General features: G+C 47.0%; 8 non-coding genes across 8 annotated transcripts; all 8 read right to left on the reverse strand.

Moving 5' to 3' along the window:
- Nucleotides 1–3,049: 3,049 nt before the first annotated feature.
- On the reverse strand, nucleotides 3,050–3,121 carry TRNAG-UCC (transfer RNA glycine (anticodon UCC)). Its single transcript has one exon. It is a non-coding gene; the product is annotated as a tRNA-Gly (tRNA).
- A 1,532-nt stretch (nucleotides 3,122–4,653) lies between these two features.
- On the reverse strand, nucleotides 4,654–4,725 carry TRNAG-UCC (transfer RNA glycine (anticodon UCC)). The gene has a single exon. It is a non-coding gene; the product is annotated as a tRNA-Gly (tRNA).
- A 1,508-nt stretch (nucleotides 4,726–6,233) lies between these two features.
- TRNAG-UCC (transfer RNA glycine (anticodon UCC)) lies at nucleotides 6,234–6,305 on the reverse strand. The gene has a single exon. It is a non-coding gene; the product is annotated as a tRNA-Gly (tRNA).
- A 3,120-nt stretch (nucleotides 6,306–9,425) lies between these two features.
- TRNAG-UCC (transfer RNA glycine (anticodon UCC)) lies at nucleotides 9,426–9,497 on the reverse strand. Its single transcript has one exon. It is a non-coding gene; the product is annotated as a tRNA-Gly (tRNA).
- A 1,507-nt stretch (nucleotides 9,498–11,004) lies between these two features.
- Nucleotides 11,005–11,076, reverse strand: TRNAG-UCC (transfer RNA glycine (anticodon UCC)). Its single transcript has one exon. It is a non-coding gene; the product is annotated as a tRNA-Gly (tRNA).
- A 1,533-nt stretch (nucleotides 11,077–12,609) lies between these two features.
- On the reverse strand, nucleotides 12,610–12,681 carry TRNAG-UCC (transfer RNA glycine (anticodon UCC)). The gene has a single exon. It is a non-coding gene; the product is annotated as a tRNA-Gly (tRNA).
- Nucleotides 12,682–14,188: 1,507 nt separating this feature from the next.
- Nucleotides 14,189–14,260, reverse strand: TRNAG-UCC (transfer RNA glycine (anticodon UCC)). Its single transcript has one exon. It is a non-coding gene; the product is annotated as a tRNA-Gly (tRNA).
- Nucleotides 14,261–17,362: 3,102 nt separating this feature from the next.
- On the reverse strand, nucleotides 17,363–17,434 carry TRNAG-UCC (transfer RNA glycine (anticodon UCC)). Its single transcript has one exon. It is a non-coding gene; the product is annotated as a tRNA-Gly (tRNA).
- Nucleotides 17,435–17,467: the final 33 nt, after the last annotated feature.

Here is a 17,467-nt window from a genome sequence, read left to right on the forward strand (position 1 = left end):
ACTTTATTGCACCAGTATCAGAGGTATTTTTGGTTTACAGACCAACATGAAAATCATGAAAAAAGTTCTTGCAACTGCTAAGGAACTGGAGATTGAAACCCATGCAAAAGCTGCGCAGAAAAGGAGAAAGGGAAAGCAGCAGTTCAAATCATTGAAATAAGCATATATTGGCAGCAAGGGAAAAACAGCAGGGTAGAGAAAGAAAACAGCTCCACGAAATTCACAGGAGATTGATAATAGCAGGACAAAAAAAGGGAATAATAGCGTTCCAAGCAGGCTCAGAAAGAAGTGCGAGGGTCCCATCTTTCGTTAATGGTCGTAACTGTGCATCATTTCCTTTGAAGTGTAGGGTTGATTCTCTGACCATCTGTCTCGCTGACTTTGAGCAGAGACCGATAGTTGAGCAGTCTCTTCCCACAAAAAGCTGGCACAAGCCTGCTGTTTTCCGCTCTGGCAGCGTGGAAACGAGAGAGTGGTCCTCACAAGAAAAAAAAATCAATCCTTCGACCTCTGGGTTATGGGCCCAGCACGCTTCTGCTGCGCCACTCTGCTTCCTGTTCAAAATGCTGTGGTTATGCAGATCAGGAGCCTTCAGAGGAGTGGCATGGGATCGCTGGAGCTATTCTGGCAGGGCTCTCACCTCATTTGCCTAAGAATGTCACAAGGCATGCTGGGTGCAGAAAATCTTCGCCTTCCCCTCTCACAGTCAGTCATAGGGGAAAGTCAAGTCCCTCTCAGTCACTAGCCATGTCACGCCTTTGTCAAGACAGAAGCACCCCGACCCCCTCCTTCTCTGTGATCCTGCACTACCATGCTCAGGTTTTGGCCTTACCTGGGAGCCAGAGGTGCACCCGGTGAGGGCTTGCCCGGTATGAGCGTTTGGGAGCGTTCGGGACGTGAGTGGACTTAGGACTGGAAGTTCTGTCCATTCGAAGCAGCCAACCTTCCTGCTGCAGACAGGGGTTGTTCCCTTGGGTTTCTCTCACCTTGCTCTCGGATAAATTTGGTTGTATGCTGCAGTTGCCTGCGATGACTACAAGGTGGCGCTGCTTTCAGGTAAGAGCACAAATATGCAGAAAATGTTGGGGACTTTTGCCACATTTATCGGCGGTGGGTCTCGCACATTTTTTCCAGGGGAGAGATATTGACCTGAAACACTTTTTACTGCAGAGATGCTGCAGTTCTAAAGGCTGGTCGGGCAGAAGGGCTTAGCCATTTCATTGCCTGCCCCCCTGCAGCCCATTTATTACCAGCAGTTGTGAGTGGTGACTGCTGTTTGTAAAATATAAAAATTTCAGGACATAGAAAGTCGCAGACGGGGCTTTTGGGATGCCTGCCTATGTCTTTGTTTATTATTTATCTAATAGCTGAGTAATCTGGTCAAGATATTTCTCTTTTTTTTAACATATTGAGTTAGAATAGCTACTGCATTCTTAATGTATAAATATTAGCACTGCGTTGGCCAGGAATCGAACCCAGGTCAACTGCTTGGAAGGCAGCTTTGCTCACCACTATACCACCAACACTCCATGGCATATGTTTTTTTTAAGCTCTAGACATCACAACCCTGAGTTCAATGACTATATTGCACCAGTATCAGAGGTATTTTTGGTTTACAGACCAACATGAAAATCAGGAAAAAAGTTCTTGCAACTGCTAAGGAACTGGAGATTGAAACCCATGCAAAAGCTGCGCAGAAAAGGAGAAAGGGAAAGCAGCAGTTCAAATCATTGAAATAAGCATATATTGGCAGCAAGGGAAAAACAGCAGGGTAGAGAAAGAAAACAGCTCCACGAAATTCACAGGAGATTGATAATAGCAGGACAAAAAAAGGGAATAATAACGTTCCAAGCAGGCTCAGAAAGAAGTGCGAGGGTCCCATCTTTCGTTAATGGTCATAACTGTGCATCATTTCCTTTGAAGTGTAGGGTTGATTCTCTGACCATCTGTCTCCCTGACTTTGTGCAGAGACCGATAGTTGAGCAGTCTCTTCCCACAAAATGCTGGCACAAGCCTGCTGTTTTCCGCTCTGGCAGCGTGGAAACGAGAGAGTGGTCCTCACAAGAAAAAAAAATCAATCCATGCTAGCAGAGTATGGTTTCGATCCATCGACCTCTGGGTTATGGGCCCAGCACGCTTCCGCTGCGCCACTCTGCTTCCTGTTCAAAATGCTGTGGTTATGCAGATCAGGAGCCTTCAGAGGAGTGGCATGGGATCGCTGGAGCTATTCTGGCAGGGCTCTCACCTCATTTGCCTAAGAATGTCACAAGGCATGCTGGGTGCAGAAAATCTTCGCCTTCCCCTCTCACAGTCAGTCATAGGGGAAAGTCAAGTCCCTCTCAGTCACTAGCCATGTCACGCCTTTGTCAAGACAGAAGCACCCCCACCCGCTCCTTCTCTGTGATCCTGCGCTACCATGCTCAGGTTTTGGCCTTACCTGGGAGCCAGAGCTGCACCCGGTGACGGCTTGCCCGGTATGAGCGTTCGGGACGTGAGTGGACTTAGGACTGGAAGTTCTGTCCATTCGAAGCAGCCAACCTTCCTGCTGCAGACAGGGGCTGTTCCCTTGGGTTTCTTTCACCTTGCTCTCGGATAAATTTGGTTGTATGCTGCAGTTGCCTGCGATGACTACAAGGTGGCGCTGCTTTCAGGTAAGAGCACAAATATGCAGAAAATGTTGGGGACTTTTGCCACATTTATCGGCGGTGGGTCTCGCACATTTTTTCCAGGGGAGAGATATTGACCTGAAACACTTTTTACTGCAGAGATGCTGCAGTTCTAAAGGCTGGTCGGGCAGAAGGGCTTAGCCGTTTCATTGCCTGCCCCCCTGCAGCCCATTTATTACCAGCAGTTGTGAGTGGTGACTGCTGTTTGTAAAATATAAAAATTTCAGGACATAGAAAGTCGCAGACGGGGCTTTTGGGATGCCTGCCTATGTCTTTGTGTATTATTTATCTAATAGCTGAGTAATCTGGTCAAGATATTTCTCTTTTTTTTAACATATTGCGTTAGAATAGCTACTGCTTTCTTAATGTATAAATATTAGCACTGCGTTGGCCGGGAATCGAACCCGGGTCAACTGCTTGGAAGGCAGCTATGCTCACCACTATACCACCAACGCTCCATGGCATATGTTTTTTTTAAGCTCTAGACATCACAACCCTGAGTTCAATTACTATATTGCACCAGTATCAGAGGTATTTTTGGTTTACAGACCAACATGAAAATCAGGAAAAAAGTTCTTGCAACTGCTAAGGAACTGGAGATTGTAACCCATGCAAAAGCTGCGCAGAAAAGGAGAAAGGGAAAGCAGCAGTTCAAATCATTGAAATAAGCATATATTGGCAGCAAGGGAAAAACAGCAGGGTAGAGAAAGAAAACAGCTCCACGAAATTCACAGGAGATTGATAATAGCAGGACAAAAAAAGGGAACAATAGCGTTCCAAGCAGGCTCAGAAAGAAGTGCGAGGGTCCCATCTTTCGTTAATGGTCATAACTGTGCATCATTTCCTTTGAAGTGTAGGGTTGATTCTCTGACCATCTGTCTCCCTGACTTTGATCAGAGACCGATAGTTGAGCAGTCTCTTCCCACAAAAAGCTGGCACAAGCCTGCTGTTTTCCGCTCTGGCAGCGTGGAAACGAGAGAGTGGTCCTCACAAGAAAAAAAAACCAATCCATGCTAGCAGAGGATGGTTTCGATCCATCGACCTCTGGGTTATGGGCCCAGCACGCTTCCGCTGCGCCACTTTGCTTCCTGTTCAAAATGCTGTGGTTATGCAGATCAGGAGCCTTCAGAGGAGTGGCATGGGATCGCTGGAGCTATTCTGGCAGGGCTCTCACCTCATTTGCCTAAGAATGTCACAAGGCATGCTGGGTGCAGAAAATCTTCGCCTTCCCCTCTCACAGTCAGTCATAGGGGAAAGTCAAGTCCCTCTCAGTCACTAGCCATGTCACGCCTTTGTCAAGACAGAAGCACCCCCACCCGCTCCTTCTCTGTGATCCTGCGCTACCATGCTCAGGTTTTGGCCTTACCTGGGAGCCAGAGGTGCACCCGGTGAGGGCTTGCCCGGTATGAGCGTTTGGGAGCGTTCGGGACGTGAGTGGACTTAGGACTGGAAGTTCTGTCCATTCGAAGCAGCCAACCTTCCTGCTGCAGACAGGGGCTGTTCCCTTGGGTTTCTTTCACCTTGCTCTCGGATAAATTTGGTTGTATGCTGCAGTTGCCTGCGATGACTACAAGGTGGCGCTGCTTTCAGGTAAGCGCACAAATATGCAGAAAATGTTGGGGACTTTTGCCACATTTATCGGTGGTGGGTCTCGCACATTTTTTCCAGGGGAGAGATATTGACCTGAAACACTTTTTACTGCAGAGATGCTGCAGTTCTAAAGGCTGGTCGGGCAGAAGGGCTTAGCCGTTTCATTGCCTGCCCCCCTGCAGCCCATTTATTACCAGCAGTTGTGAGTGGTGACTGCTGTTTGTAAAATATAAAAATTTCAGGACATAGAAAGTCGCAGACGGGGCTTTTGGGATGCCTGCCTATGTCTTTGTTTATTATTTATCTAATAGATGAGTAATCTGGTCAAGATATTTCCTTTTTTTTAACATATTGCGTTAGAATAGCTACTGCTTTCTTAATGTATAAATATTAGCACTGCGTTGGCCGGGAATCGAACCCGGGTCAACTGCTTGGAAGGCAGCTATGCTCACCACTATACCACCAACGCTCCATGGCATATGTTTTTTTTAAGCTCTAGACATCACAACCCTGAGTTCAATTACTTTATTGCACCAGTATCAGAGGTATTTTTGGTTTATAGACCAACATGAAAATCAGGAAAAAAGTTCTTGCAACTGCTAAGGAACTGGAGATTGAAACCCATGCAAAAGCTGCGCAGAAAAGGAGAAAGGGAAAGCAGCAGTTCAAATCATTGAAATAAGCATATATTGGCAGCAAGGGAAAAACAGCAGGGTAGAGAAAGAAAACAGCTCCACGAAATTCACAGGAGATTGATAATAGCAGGACAAAAAAAGGGAACAATAGCGTTCCAAGCAGGCTCAGAAAGAAGTGCGAGGGTCCCATCTTTCGTTAATGGTCATAACTGTGCATCATTTCCTTTGAAGTGTAGGGTTGATTCTCTGACCATCTGTCTCCCTGACTTTGATCAGAGACCGATAGTTGAGCAGTCTCTTCCCACAAAAAGCTGGCACAAGCCTGCTGTTTTCCGCTCTGGCAGCGTGGAAACGAGTGAGTGGTCCTCACAAGAAAAAAAAACCAATCCATGCTAGCAGAGGATGGTTTCAATCCATCGACCTCTGGGTAATGGGCCCAGCACGCTTCCGCTGCGCCACTTTGCTTCCTGTTCAAAATGCTGTGGTTATGCAGATCAGGAGCCTTCAGAGGAGTGGCATGGGATCGCTGGAGCTATTCTGGCAGGGCTCTCACCTCATTTGCCTAAGAATGTCACAAGGCATGCTGGGTGCAGAAAATCTTCGCCTTCCCCTCTCACAGTCAGTCATAGGGGAAAGTCAAGGCCCTCTCAGTCACTAGCCATGTCACGGCTTTGTCAAGACAGAAGCACCCCCACCCGCTCCTTCTCTGTGATCCTGCGCTACCATGCTCAGGTTTTGGCCTTACCTGGGAGCCAGAGGTGCACCCGGTATGAGCGTTTGGGACGTGAGTGGACTTAGGACTGGAAGTTCTGTCCATTCGAAGCAGCCAACCTTCCTGCTGCAGACAGGGGCTGTTCCCTTGGGTTTCTTTCACCTTGCTCTTGGATAAATTTGGTTGTATGCTGCAGTTGCCTGCGATGACTACAAGGTGGCGCTGCTTTCAGGTAAGAGCACAAATATGCAGAAAATGTTGGGGACTTTTGCCACATTTATCGGTGGTGGGTCTCGCACATTTTTTCCAGGGGAGAGATATTGACCTGAAACAATTTTTACTGCAGAGATGCTGCAGTTCTAAAGGCTGGTCGGGCAGAAGGGCTTAGCCGTTTCATTGCCTGCCCCCCTGCAGCCCATTTATTACCAGCAGTTGTGAGTGGTGACTGCTGTTTGTAAAATATAAAAATTTCAGGACATAGAAAGTTGCAGACGGGGCTTTTGGGATGCCTGCCTATGTCTTTGTTTATTATTTATCTAATAGCTGAGTAATCTGGTCAAGATATTTCTCTTTTTTTTAACATATTGCGTTAGAATAGCTACTGCTTTCTTAATGTATAAATATTAGCACTGCATTGGCCGGGAATCGAACCCGGGTCAACTGCTTGGAAGGCAGCTATGCTCACCACTATACCACCAACGCTCCATGGCATATGTTTTTTTTAAACTGAGTTCAATGACTATATTGCGCCAGTATCAGAGGTATTTTTGGTTTACAGACCAACATGAAAATCAGGAAAAAAGTTCTTGCAACTGCTAAGGAACTGGAGATTGAAACCCATGCAAAAGCTGCGCAGAAAAGGAGAAAGGGAAAGCAGCAGTTCAAATCATTGAAATAAGCATATATTGGCAGCAAGGGAAAAACAGCAGGGTAGAGAAAGAAAACAGCTCCACGAAATTCACAGGAGATTGATAATAGCAGGACAAAAAAAGGGAATAATAGCGTTCCAAGCAGGCTCAGAAAGAAGTGCGAGGGTCCCATCTTTCGTTAATGGTCATAACTGTGCATCATTTCCTTTGAAGTGTAGGGTTGATTCTCTGACCATCTGTCTCCCTGACTTTGAGCAGAGACCGATAGTTGAGCAGTCTCTTCCCACAAAAAGCTGGCACAAGCCTGCTGTTTTCCGCTCTGGCAGCGTGGAAACGAGAGAGTGGTCCTCACAAGAAAAATAATCAATCCATCCTAGCAGAGGATGGTTTCAATCCATCGACCTCTGGGTTATGGGCCCAGCACGCTTCCGCTGCGCCACTCTGCTTTCTGTTCAAAATGCTGTGGTTATGCAGATCAGGAGCCTTCAGAGGAGTGGCATGGGATCGCTGGAGCTATTCTGGCAGGGCTCTCACCTCATTTGCCTAAGAATGTCACAAGGCATGCTGGGTGCAGAAAATCTTCGCCTTCCCCTCTCACAGTCAGTCATAGGGGAAAGTCAAGTCCCTCTCAGTCACTAGCCATGTCACGCCTTTGTCAAGACAGAAGCACCCCCACCCGCTCCTTCTCTGTGATCCTGCGCTACCATGCTCAGGTTTTGGCCTTACCTGGGAGCCAGAGGTGCACCCAGTGAGGGCTTGGCCGGTATGAGTGTTTGGGAGCGTTCGGGACGTGAGTGGACTTAAGACTGGAAGTTCTGTCCATTCGAAGCAGCCAACCTTCCTGCTGCAGACAGGGGCTGTTCCTTTGGGTTTCTTTCACCTTGCTCTCGGATAAATTTGGTTGTATGCTGCAGTTGCCTGCGATGACTACAAGGTGGCGCTGCTTTCAGGTAAGAGCACAAATATGCAGAAAATGTTGGGGACTTTTGCCACATTTATCGGTGGTGGGTGTCGCACATTTTTTCCAGGGGAGAGATATTGACCTGAAACACTTTTTACTGCAGAGATGCTGCAGTTCTAAAGGCTGGTCGGGCAGAAGGGCTTAGCCGTTTCATTGCCTGCCCCCCTGCAGCCCATTTATTACCAGCAGTTGTGAGTGGTGACTGCTGTTTGTAAAATATAAAAATTTCAGGACATAGAAAGTCGCAGACGGGGCTTTTGGGATGCCTGCCTATGTCTTTGTTTATTATTTATCTAATAGCTGAGTAATCTGGTCAAGATATTTCTCTTTTTTTTAACATATTGCGTTAGAATAGCTACTGCTTTCTTAATGTATAAATATTAGCACTGCGTTGGCCGGGAATCGAACCCGGGTCAACTGCTTGGAAGGCAGCTATGCTCACCACTATACCACCAACGTTCCATGGCATATGTTTTTTTTAAGCTCTAGACATCACAACCCTGAGTTCAATTACTATATTGCACCAGTATCAGAGGTATTTTTGGTTTACAGACCAACATGAAAATCAGGAAAAAAGTTCTTGCAACTGCTAAGGAACTGGAGATTGAAACCCATGCAAAAGCTGCGCAGAAAAGGAGAAAGGGAAAGCAGCAGTTCAAATCATTGAAATAAGCATATATTGGCAGCAAGGGAAAAACAGCAGGGTAGAGAAAGAAAACAGCTCCACGAAATTCACAGGAGATTGATAATAGCAGGACAAAAAAAGGGAATAATAGCGTTCCAAGCAGGCTCAGAAAGAAGTGCGAGGGTCCCATCTTTCGTTAATGGTCATAACTGTGCATCATTTCCTTTGAAGTGTAGGGTTGATTCTCTGACCATCTGTCTCCCTGACTTTGAGCAGAGACTGATAGTTGAGCAGTCTCTTCCCACAAAAAGCTGGCACAAGCCTGCTGTTTTCCGCTCTGGCAGCGTGGAAACGAGAGAGTGGTCCTCACAAGAAAAAAAAAATCAATCCATGCTAGCAGAGGATGGTTTCGATCCATCAACCTCTGGGTTATGGGCCCAGCACGCTTCCGCTGCGCCACTTTGCTTCCTGTTCAAAATGCTGTGGTTATGCAGATCAGGAGCCTTCAGAGGAGTGGCATGGGATCGCTGGAGCTATTCTGGCAGGGCTCTCACCTCATTTGCCTAAGAATGTCACAAGGCATGCTGGGTGCAGAAAATCTTCGCCTTCCCCTCTCACAGTCAGTCATAGGGGAAAGTCAAGTCCCTCTCATCACTAGCCATGTCACGCCTTTGTCAAGACAGAAGCACCCCCACCCGCTCCTTCTCTGTGATCCTGCGCTACCATGCTCAGGTTTTGGCCTTACCTGGGAGCCAGAGGTGCACCCGGTGAGGGCTTGCCTGGTATGAGCGTTTGGGAGAGTTCGGGAAGTGAGTGGACTTAGGACTGGAAGTTCTGTCCATTCGAAGCAGCCAACCTTCCTGCTGCAGACAGGGGCTGTTCCCTTGGGTTTCTTTCACCTTGCTCTCGGATAAATTTGGTTGTATGCTGCAGTTGCCTGCGATGACTACAAGGTGGCGCTGCTTTCAGGTAAGAGCACAAATATGCAGAAAATGTTGGGGACTTTTGCCACATTTATCGGTGGTGGGTCTCGCACATTTTTTCCAGGGGAGAGATATTGACCTGAAACACTTTTTACTGCAGAGATGCTGCAGTTCTAAAGGCTGGTCGGGCAGAAGGGCTTAGCCGTTTCATTGCCTGCCCCCCTGCAGCCCATTTATTACCAGCAGTTGTGAGTGGTGACTGCTGTTTGTAAAATATAAAAATTTCAGGACATAGAAAGTCGCAGACGGGGCTTTTGGGATGCCTGCCTATGTCTTTGTTTATTATTTATCTAATAGCTGAGTAATCTGGTCAAGATATTTATCTTTTTTTTAACATATTGCGTTAGAATAGCTACTGCTTTCTTAATGTATAAATATTAGCACTGCGTTGGCCGGGAATCGAACCCGGGTCAACTGCTTGGAAGACAGCTATGCTCACCACTATACCACCAACGCTCCATAGCATATGTTTTTTTTAAGCTCTAGACATCACAACCCTGAGTTCAATGACTATATTGCGCCAGTATCAGAGGTATTTTTGGTTTACAGACCAACATGAAAATCAGGAAAAAAGTTCTTGCAACTGCTAAGGAACTGGAGATTGAAACCCATGCAAAAGCTGCGCAGAAAAGGAGAAAGGGAAAGCAGCAGTTCAAATCATTGAAATAAGCATATATTGGCAGCAAGGGAAAAACAGCAGGGTAGAGAAAGAAAACAGCTCCACGAAATTCACAGGAGATTGATAATAGCAGGACAAAAAAAGGGAATAATAGCGTTCCAAGCAGGCTCAGAAAGAAGTGCGAGGGTCCCATCTTTCGTTAATGGTCATAACTGTGCATCATTTCCTTTGAAGTGTAGGGTTGATTCTCTGACCATCTGTCTCCCTGACTTTGAGCAGAGACCGATAGTTGAGCAGTCTCTTCCCACAAAAAGCTGGCACAAGCCTGCTGTTTTCCGCTCTGGCAGCGTGGAAACGAGAGAGTGGTCCTCACAAGAAAAAAAAATCAATCCTTCGACCTCTGGGTTATGGGCCCAGCACGCTTCTGCTGCGCCACTCTGCTTCCTGTTCAAAATGCTGTGGTTATGCAGATCAGGAGCCTTCAGAGGAGTGGCATGGGATCGCTGGAGCTATTCTGGCAGGGCTCTCACCTCATTTGCCTAAGAATGTCACAAGGCATGCTGGGTGCAGAAAATCTTCGCCTTCCCCTCTCACAGTCAGTCATAGGGGAAAGTCAAGTCCCTCTCAGTCACTAGCCATGTCACGCCTTTGTCAAGACAGAAGCACCCCGACCCCCTCCTTCTCTGTGATCCTGCACTACCATGCTCAGGTTTTGGCCTTACCTGGGAGCCAGAGGTGCACCCGGTGAGGGCTTGCCCGGTATGAGCGTTTGGGAGCGTTCGGGACGTGAGTGGACTTAGGACTGGAAGTTCTGTCCATTCGAAGCAGCCAACCTTCCTGCTGCAGACAGGGGCTGTTCCCTTGGGTTTCTTTCACCTTGCTCTCGGATAAATTTGGTTGTATGCTGCAGTTGCCTGCGATGACTACAAGGTGGCGCTGCTTTCAGGTAAGAGCACAAATATGCAGAAAATGTTGGGGACTTTTGCCACATTTATCGGTGGTGGGTCTCGCACATTTTTTCCAGGGGAGAGATATTGACCTGAAACACTTTTTACTGCAGAGATGCTGCAGTTCTAAAGGCTGGTCGGGCAGAAGGGCTTAGCCGTTTCATTGCCTGCCCCCCTGCAGCCCATTTATTACCAGCAGTTGTGAGTGGTGACTGCTGTTTGTAAAATATAAAAATTTCAGGACATAGAAAGTCGCAGACGGGGCTTTTGGGATGCCTGCCTATGTCTTTGTTTATTATTTATCTAATAGCTGAGTAATCTGGTCAAGATATTTCTCTTTTTTTTAACATATTGCGTTAGAATAGCTACTGCTTTCTTAATGTATAAATATTAGCACTGCGTTGGCCGGGAATCGAACCCGGGTCAACTGCTTGGAAGGCAGCTATGCTCACCACTATACCACCAACGCTCCATGGCATATGTTTTTTTTAAGCTCTAGACATCACAACCCTGAGTTCAATTACTTTATTGCACCAGTATCAGAGGTATTTTTGGTTTATAGACCAACATGAAAATCAGGAAAAAAGTTCTTGCAACTGCTAAGGAACTGGAGATTGAAACCCATGCAAAAGCTGCGCAGAAAAGGAGAAAGGGAAAGCAGCAGTTCAAATCATTGAAATAAGCATATATTGGCAGCAAGGGAAAAACAGCAGGGTAGAGAAAGAAAACAGCTCCACGAAATTCACAGGAGATTGATAATAGCAGGACAAAAAAAGGGAATAATAGCGTTCCAAGCAGGCTCAGAAAGAAGTGCGAGGGTCCCATCTTTCGTTAATGGTCATAACTGTGCATCATTTCCTTTGAAGTGTAGGGTTGATTCTCTGACCATCTGTCTCCCTGACTTTGAGCAGAGACTGATAGTTGAGCAGTCTCTTCCCACAAAAAGCTGGCACAAGCCTGCTGTTTTCCGCTCTGGCAGCGTGGAAACGAGAGAGTGGTCCTCACAAGAAAAAAAAAATCAATCCATGCTAGCAGAGGATGGTTTCGATCCATCAACCTCTGGGTTATGGGCCCAGCACGCTTCCGCTGCGCCACTTTGCTTCCTGTTCAAAATGCTGTGGTTATGCAGATCAGGAGCCTTCAGAGGAGTGGCATGGGATCGCTGGAGCTATTCTGGCAGGGCTCTCACCTCATTTGCCTAAGAATGTCACAAGGCATGCTGGGTGCAGAAAATCTTCGCCTTCCCCTCTCACAGTCAGTCATAGGGGAAAGTCAAGTCCCTCTCATCACTAGCCATGTCACGCCTTTGTCAAGACAGAAGCACCCCCACCCGCTCCTTCTCTGTGATCCTGCGCTACCATGCTCAGGTTTTGGCCTTACCTGGGAGCCAGAGGTGCACCCGGTGAGGGCTTGCCTGGTATGAGCGTTTGGGAGAGTTCGGGAAGTGAGTGGACTTAGGACTGGAAGTTCTGTCCATTCGAAGCAGCCAACCTTCCTGCTGCAGACAGGGGCTGTTCCCTTGGGTTTCTTTCACCTTGCTCTCGGATAAATTTGGTTGTATGCTGCAGTTGCCTGCGATGACTACAAGGTGGCGCTGCTTTCAGGTAAGAGCACAAATATGCAGAAAATGTTGGGGACTTTTGCCACATTTATCGGTGGTGGGTCTCGCACATTTTTTCCAGGGGAGAGATATTGACCTGAAACACTTTTTACTGCAGAGATGCTGCAGTTCTAAAGGCTGGTCGGGCAGAAGGGCTTAGCCGTTTCATTGCCTGCCCCCCTGCAGCCCATTTATTACCAGCAGTTGTGAGTGGTGACTGCTGTTTGTAAAATATAAAAATTTCAGGACATAGAAAGTCGCAGACGGGGCTTTTGGGATGCCTGCCTATGTCTTTGTTTATTATTTATCTAATAGCTGAGTAATCTGGTCAAGATATTTATCTTTTTTTTAACATATTGCGTTAGAATAGCTACTGCTTTCTTAATGTATAAATATTAGCACTGCGTTGGCCGGGAATCGAACCCGGGTCAACTGCTTGGAAGACAGCTATGCTCACCACTATACCACCAACGCTCCATAGCATATGTTTTTTTTAAGCTCTAGACATCACAACCCTGAGTTCAATGACTATATTGCGCCAGTATCAGAGGTATTTTTGGTTTACAGACCAACATGAAAATCAGGAAAAAAGTTCTTGCAACTGCTAAGGAACTGGAGATTGAAACCCATGCAAAAGCTGCGCAGAAAAGGAGAAAGGGAAAGCAGCAGTTCAAATAATTGAAATAAGCATATATTGGCAGCAGGGGAAAAACAGCAGGGTAGAGAAAGAAAACAGCTCCACGAAATTCACAGGAGATTGATAATAGCAGGACAAAAAAAGGGAATAATAGCGTTCCAAGCAGGCTCAGAAAGAAGTGCGAGGGTCCCATCTTTCGTTAATGGTCATAACTGTGCATCATTTCCTTTGAAGTGTAGGGTTGATTCTCTGACCATCTGTCTCCCTGACTTTGAGCAGAGACCGATAGTTGAGCAGTCTCTTCCCACAAAAAGCTGGCACAAGCCTGCTGTTTTCCGCTCTGGCAGCGTGGAAACGAGAGAGTGGTCCTCACAAGAAAAAAAAATCAATCCTTCGACCTCTGGGTTATGGGCCCAGCACGCTTCTGCTGCGCCACTCTGCTTCCTGTTCAAAATGCTGTGGTTATGCAGATCAGGAGCCTTCAGAGGAGTGGCATGGGATCGCTGGAGCTATTCTGGCAGGGCTCTCACCTCATTTGCCTAAGAATGTCACAAGGCATGCTGGGTGCAGAAAATCTTCGCCTTCCCCTCTCACAGTCAGTCATAGGGGAAAGTCAAGTCCCTCTCAGTCACTAGCCATGTCACGCCTTTGTCAAGACAGAAGCACCCCGACCCCCTCCTTCTCTGTGATCCTGCACTACCATGCTCAGGTTTTGGCCTTACCTGGGAGCCAGAGGTGCACCCGGTGAGGGCTTGCCCGGTATGAGCGTTTGGGAGCGTTCGGGACGTGAGTGGACTTAGGACTGGAAGTTCTGTCCATTCGAAGCAGCCAACCTTCCTGCTGCAGACAGGGGCTGTTCCCTTGGGTTTCTTTCACCTTGCTCTCGGATAAATTTGGTTGTATGCTGCAGTTGCCTGCGATGACTACAAGGTGGCGCTGCTTTCAGGTAAGAGCACAAATATGCAGAAAATGTTGGGGACTTTTGCCACATTTATCGGTGGTGGGTCTCGCACATTTTTTCCAGGGGAGAGATATTGACCTGAAACACTTTTTACTGCAGAGATGCTGCAGTTCTAAAGGCTGGTCGGGCAGAAGGGCTTAGCCGTTTCATTGCCTGCCCCCCTGCAGCCCATTTATTACCAGCAGTTGTGAGTGGTGACTGCTGTTTGTAAAATATAAAAATTTCAGGACATAGAAAGTCGCAGACGGGGCTTTTGGGATGCCTGCCTATGTCTTTGTTTATTATTTATCTAATAGCTGAGTAATCTGGTCAAGATATTTCTCTTTTTTTTAACATATTGCGTTAGAATAGCTACTGCTTTCTTAATGTATAAATATTAGCACTGCGTTGGCCGGGAATCGAACCCGGGTCAACTGCTTGGAAGGCAGCTATGCTCACCACTATACCACCAACGCTCCATGGCATATGTTTTTTTTAAGCTCTAGACATCACAACCCTGAGTTCAATTACTTTATTGCACCAGTATCAGAGGTATTTTTGGTTTATAGACCAACATGAAAATCAGGAAAAAAGTTCTTGCAACTGCTAAGGAACTGGAGATTGAAACCCATGCAAAAGCTGCGCAGAAAAGGAGAAAGGGAAAGCAGCAGTTCAAATCATTGAAATAAGCATATATTGGCAGCAAGGGAAAAACAGCAGGGTAGAGAAAGAAAACAGCTCCACGAAATTCACAGGAGATTGATAATAGCAGGACAAAAAAAGGGAATAATAGCGTTCCAAGCAGGCTCAGAAAGAAGTGCGAGGGTCCCATCTTTCGTTAATGGTCATAACTGTGCATCATTTCCTTTGAAGTGTAGGGTTGATTCTCTGACCATCTGTCTCCCTGACTTTGAGCAGAGACCGATAGTTGAGCAGTCTCTTCCCACAAAAAGCTGGCACAAGCCTGCTGTTTTCCGCTCTGGCAGCGTGGAAACGAGAGAGTGGTCCTCACAAGAAAAAAAAATCAATCCATCGACCTCTGGGTTATGGGCCCAGCACGCTTCTGCTGCGCCACTCTGCTTCCTGTTCAAAATGCTGTGGTTATGCAGATCAGGAGCCTTCAGAGGAGTGGCATGGGATCGCTGGAGCTATTCTGGCAGGGCTCTCACCTCATTTGCCTAAGAATGTCACAAGGCATGCTGGGTGCAGAAAATCTTCGCCTTCCCCTCTCACAGTCAGTCATAGGGGAAAGTCAAGTCCCTCTCAGTCACTAGCCATGTCACGCCTTTGTCAAGACAGAAGCACCCCCACCCGCTCCTTCTCTGTGATCCTGCGCTACCATGCTCAGGTTTTGGCCTTACCTGGGAGACAGAGGTGCACCCGGTGAGGGCGAGCGTTTGGGAGCGTTCGGGACGTGAGTGGACTTAGGACTGGAAGTTCTGTCCATTCGAAGCAGCCAACCTTCCTGCTGCAGACAGGGGCTGTTCCCTTGGGTTTCTTTCACCTTGCTCTCGGATAAATTTGGTTGTATGCTGCAGTTGCCTGCGATGACTACAAGGTGGCGCTGCTTTCAGGTAAGAGCACAAATATGCAGAAAATGTTGGGGACTTTTGCCACATTTATCGGTGGTGGGTCTCGCACATTTTTTCCAGGGGAGAGATATTGACCTGAAACACTTTTTACTGCAGAGATGCTGCAGTTCTAAAGGCTGGTCGGGCAGAAGGGCTTAGCCGTTTCATTGCCTGCCCCCCTGCAGCCCATTTATTACCAGCAGTTGTGAGTGGTGACTGCTGTTTGTAAAATATAAAAATTTCAGGACATAGAAAGTCGCAGACGGGGCTTTTGGGATGCCTGCCTATGTCTTTGTTTATTATTTATCTAATAGCTGAGTAATCTGGTCAAGATATTTCTCTTTTTTTTAACATATTGCGTTAGAATAGCTACTGCTTTCTTAATGTATAAATATTAGCACTGCGTTGGCCGGGAATCGAACCCAGGTCAACTGCTTGGAAGGCAGCTTTGCTCACCACTATACCACCAACACTCCATGGCATATGTTTTTTTTTAAGCTCTAGACATCACAACCCTGAGTTCAATTAATATATTGCACCAGTATCAGAGGTATTTTTGGTTTACAGACCAACATGAAAATCAGGAAAAAAGTTCTTGCAACTGCTAAGGAACTGGAGATTGTAACCCATGCAAAAGCTGCGCAGAAAAGGAGAAAGGGAAAGCAGCAGTTCAAATCATTGAAATAAGCATATATTGGCAGCAAGGGAAAAACAGCAGGGTAGAGAAAGAAAACAGCTCCACGAAATTCACAGGAGATTGATAATAGCAGGACAAAAAAAGGGAACAATAGCGTTCCAAGCAGGCTCAGAAAGAAGTGCGAGGGTCCCATCTTTCGTTAATGGTCATAACTGTGCATCATTTCCTTTGAAGTGTAGGGTTGATTCTCTGACCATCTGTCTCCCTGACTTTGTGCAGAGACCGATAGTTGAGCAGTCTCTTCCCACAAAAAGCTGGCACAAGCCTGCTGTTTTCCGCTCTGGCAGCGTGGAAACGAGAGAGTGGTCCTCACAAGAAAAAAAAATCAATCCATGCTAGCAGAGGATGGTTTCGATCCATCGACCTCTGGGTTATGGGCCCAGCACGCTTCCGCTGCGCCACTCTGCTTCCTGTTCAAAATGCTGTGGTTATGCAGATCAGGAGCCTTCAGAGGAGTGGCATGGGATCGCTGGAGCTATTCTGGCAGGGCTCTCACCTCATTTGCCTAAGAATGTCACAAGGCATGCTGGGTGCAGAAAATCTTCGCCTTCCCCTCTCACAGTCAGTCATAGGGGAAAGTCAAGGCCCTCTCAGTCACTAGACATGTCACGCCTTTGTCAAGACAGAAGCACCCCCACCCGCTCCTTCTCTGTGATCCTGCGCTACCATGCTCAGGTTTTGGCCTTACCTGGGAGCCAGAGGTGCACCCGGTGAGGGCTTGCCCGGTATGAGCGTTTGGGAGCGTTCGGGACGTGAGTGGACTTAGGACTGGAAGTTCTGTCCATTCAAAGCAGCCAACCTTCCTGCTGCAGACAGGGGCTGTTCCCTTGGGTTTCTTTCACCTTGCTCTCGGATAAATTTGGTTGTATGCTGCAGTTGCCTGCGATGACTACAAGGTGGCGCTGCTTTCAGGTAAGAGCACAAATATGCAGAAAATGTTGGGGACTTTTGCCACATTTATCGGTGGTGGGTCTCGCACATTTTTTCCAGGGGAGAGATATTGACCTGAAACACTTTTTACTGCAGAGATGCTGCAGTTCTAAAGGCTGGTCGGGCAGAAGGGTTTAGCCGTTTCATTGCCTGCCCCCCTGCAGCCCATTTATTACCAGAAGTTGTGAGTGGTGACTGCTGTTTGTAAAATATAAAAATTTCAGGACATAGAAAGTCGCAGACGGGGCTTTTGGGTTGCCTGCCTATGTCTTTGTTTATTATTTATCTAATAGCTGAGTAATCTGGTCAAGATATTTCTCTTTTTTTTAACATATTGCGTTAGAATAGCTACTGCTTTCTTAATGTATAAATATTAGCACTGCGTTGGCCGGGAATCGAACCCGGGTCAACTGCTTGGAAGGCAGCTATGCTCACCACTATACCACCAACGCTCCATGGCATATGTTTTTTTTAAGCTCTAGACA

Source organism: Pleurodeles waltl, unplaced genomic scaffold (genome assembly GCF_031143425.1).
Source record: "Pleurodeles waltl isolate 20211129_DDA unplaced genomic scaffold, aPleWal1.hap1.20221129 scaffold_69, whole genome shotgun sequence".
NCBI classification, from domain to species: domain Eukaryota; kingdom Metazoa; phylum Chordata; class Amphibia; order Caudata; family Salamandridae; genus Pleurodeles; species Pleurodeles waltl.